Here is a 3,612-nt window from a genome sequence, read left to right on the forward strand (position 1 = left end):
TCCTTCCTTCCTTCTATCCTTCCTTCCTTCCTTTCCTTCCCTCCCTCCCTTGCTTCCTTCCTCTCTTTCTTCCTTTGCCAAAGTCTCACTCTGTTGCCCAGGTTGCAGTGCAGTTGTATGATCTCAGCTCACTGCAATCTTCACCTCCCAGGTTCAACTAATTCTTGGACCTCAGCCTCCTGAGTAGCTGGGATTACAGGCATGTGCCACCACACCAGGCTAATTTTTGTATTTTTAGTTATGTTGGCCAGGCTTGTCTCGAATTCCTGACCTCAGGTGCTCCACCTGTCTTGGCCTCCCAAAGCTCTGGGATTACAGGTGTGAGCCACAGCACCTGGCTTGATTACTTCTTTCTGATAAAGGGTGGCAGTTTGGTGTCGGATACAAATCCAGTACCCATTTTCCCCATAAGCCCTTCCACTGAATTAATAAAATTCTTTGCTAATGTGTGCTGTGAAATATATACAAGAAAGTGTGATTGGCGTTAAATCACTGGTTTCTATTTCCACCTTTCCTATTCTTCCACTCCAGGACATGTGGGAGGGATGAGGGGAAGAGTTGGTACCTAGGCAATGAGGGGTAGGTAAGGGAGGGAAGTAATGCACCAGAAGTTGAGACACCTAATCTGAATTTGAATATTGGTAGATGGAAGTGATGTTGGATATATGGAAGTGAAATGGGATGGCTTAGGGCTGGTCCTGCCCATGAAGGTTAGGGGTTTGGTGTTAGGATTAGCTTGCTGGTCCAAGAAAACCCTGATTTGTAGCCTTTGCCAATTTCCAAGATACAAATACCTCCACCATGGCTATCTTTAAGCCATTTAACCAACATTTGAACAAGCTGGGAAGAGATACACATAAGTGACTTTCAAGAACCAGTGCCAGAGTAAGCTTCTCCTTTACACAGCAGAAGGAAGAAACCAAAGCCTAAAGAGATGAAAGAACTTGCCTGAGAACACAGGAGCTTTCTAAAGCATAGTGGGTCACATTGTTTGGGAGGATTAAAGGAGCAATACTGGGCACAAACCAGGTGCTCCATCAATGCTACCTTACTATCATTGTTGCTATTGCCTTTTGCCACTATACCTAGGATGCCTTTCAACTGTAACTTGATACAAGGTCTATTTCTAGGAAGTGCCTTACTTAGAAGTGCATTGGTGTATAGTGTGCTGTAAGAATATATAATTTGTTTCTAAAGCCATTATTTTACATCAGTATCCCAGAGTTGGAAAGATCATGCTCTTCTGGATTTATGTCTTAGTTCATCTAATCATTCCTGTGAGACTCTGAATGAGGCCAACTTTAGAAGCTAATGTAATTGTTCAAAGAAAGGAAGCCTTTGACTAGAAATTCTTCTTCTAGGACTCTATTCCATAAAATATTCTGTTTAGGCAGTAATACCAGTGATGGCAAAAATTTGGAAACACCCAAAAGTATACCAATCAAAAAATGGTTATGTAGATTATTATATATCTATAAAAATAGAATAGTACACAGCTATTAAAAAGAACAAGGCACTTGTCTACACATACTGACATGGAACTACCAAGGTAAATATTTTGGATAAACTCAGTCACATTAAGAAAAAACAAGAAAAAAAATCTATGTATAAATTAACTGTATATAAACAATAGAAAAAGGTCCAGACAGCTGTATGACTGTGTACAAACTATGAATAATAGTTTATTTGGAGGGAAGAAATAAAATGGGAATGAAGGTGATAAGCAACTTTTATTTTTAACTGTATATATTTCTATATGTTCTAATGTTTTTTACGGTGAGCCTGTAATTTTGCATTCCTTGTATAATTTTAAATAAAATACTTTTTTAAGAGACTACGGGATGTGATTAGATATATAGTTATATAGCCTTTACATACATGATTCAAGGTTTTGAATAGCAGACTTTGGAAGGGGTTAGCAAGTGTCAGAAAAAGAGATTGAAAGAAGAAAAGACTGTCTATTGACATAGCATCTCCTCTGTCAGGTCTCTTAGCAGTTCTCTTTTCAAATAATTTTTCTCCACTGGCTAAACTTGAGTTATTGAATATAAATTGTCCTTTATTCTATGGCTAATTGAAAAGACCAGTAGCTCTTTGAGTAGACTATATTAAAATTAACCTTGAATCCCATATATAAGCCAAGGCTCACATCTTAGTTTGTCAATACTTCCTGAGCCACTTAGCTCGATTGGTGAAATCTGGGGTCAGCACAAAGTAAATTTCAAATTGTTAACCTCTTATTCTTCAGGGATGTGTGTGTGTGTGTGTGTGTGTGTGTGTGTGTGTGTGTGTGTACATATGAGCTTCTGCATATGTTGGAATAGGGGAGCTTTTGGTGACTTGGGCCAAGTATAAAAAGGCACCCCTCTAAGTTTCTTTTTCATATCTTCTACAAAGTAACAAATAGCTTGAGCTGACAAATTCTTCTTTTAAGGGTAAGAATCATCAATAACTTAGCATAAATTAATTTAGTCAGGCAATTGTTTTTCTTTTTTCCTGACAACTAAGATGTAGAGAATAAGAAAACTAATAAGGGAGAAGGGGGAATAATTTGTAGTATGGGCACTAAATTTTACGTGGGGGCAGATTTCTAGAGAAGCATGTGAGAAAAACGGAAGCCTTTGAATCTGGGCTTTGTCATTTGCCAAATTTTGCTTCCTAGGACAAACTTTTTTTTCTTTTTTCAAGTCAGATGGTTAATGTGCCGATGTAAAAGGTGGCACATCTCACACAAGTGTGTGAACACCCAACCATCATGCTCATGAACTACAAAAGGATCAGGACAAACTTTTTAACCTCTCAGATGCCAAATTTTCTCAACCATAAAATAGGGATTGCGTAATTGCAGGACTGTTGTAAAGACGTGTACTTAGAAGCACTTAGCCTAGAGACTAGCACATAGTGACTGTGCAATAAATTGTGGTTATAATTTGGATAGCAAGAAAGGGTAACCAAGAGGACTTGAAAGAAACTCTATGAATTGAAATCTATTTAATAAGTGTCAATAAATAACCTTTACTTTAAACACCTACGGTTTGTAGGATCACTCAGGTGTCAAAAGTTTGAGCCAGCCACTTTCTGGAAATGGGTTGCTTACTCATAGGCATATCAGGAGCCGAGGGGTACACAAAGGGATGTAGAAAGAAGCCAAAGGAGAACATTATTCCACAGGGACAGAGGGGAGCTATGATACCTCTTTCTCAAATGTATTCCTGTGGGCAGGATGACAGAGGAGAATATGTGTGATGGCTCATCCCCATTCTCTTTAAACTCAGCAGACAACTCTGGTGGGCATGCTAGGAAAGCTGGTCCCCCATGCCATCTTTCTAGAGCAAGAACCTGGCACGTTAATGCCTACTGTGCCTCACCCATAAATAGCAATGATGCTGCAAATAACAAATTAGATGAGGGAGGCCAGTCCGATGATGGAACTCCCAATTTAAATAGAGGGCATTTACACTGAGAATGGAATCTGAGAAAGGCAGAGCCAACCGAAAGCAGGGAAGGAGATTAGTTTCTGCCATCAGTCATCGCTGACACTGGGCATTTCTGAGATTGTTGTGATGGTCAAGGAAAAAGCCTTAGAGGAGAAAATGAATCTTTCAGAAAGAT

The 3,612-nt window shown here is 39.2% G+C and overlaps 1 pseudogene; it reads right to left on the minus strand.

The window, feature by feature from the left end:
* Positions 1 to 2,686: 2,686 nt before the first annotated feature.
* LOC119468329 lies at positions 2,687 to 2,778 on the minus strand (annotated as a pseudogene).
* Between the last annotated feature and the right edge of the window lie 834 nt (positions 2,779 to 3,612).

This window comes from Cebus imitator, unplaced genomic scaffold (assembly GCF_001604975.1).
Source record: "Cebus imitator isolate Cc_AM_T3 unplaced genomic scaffold, Cebus_imitator-1.0 Scaffold16, whole genome shotgun sequence".
Lineage (NCBI taxonomy): Eukaryota > Metazoa > Chordata > Mammalia > Primates > Cebidae > Cebus > Cebus imitator.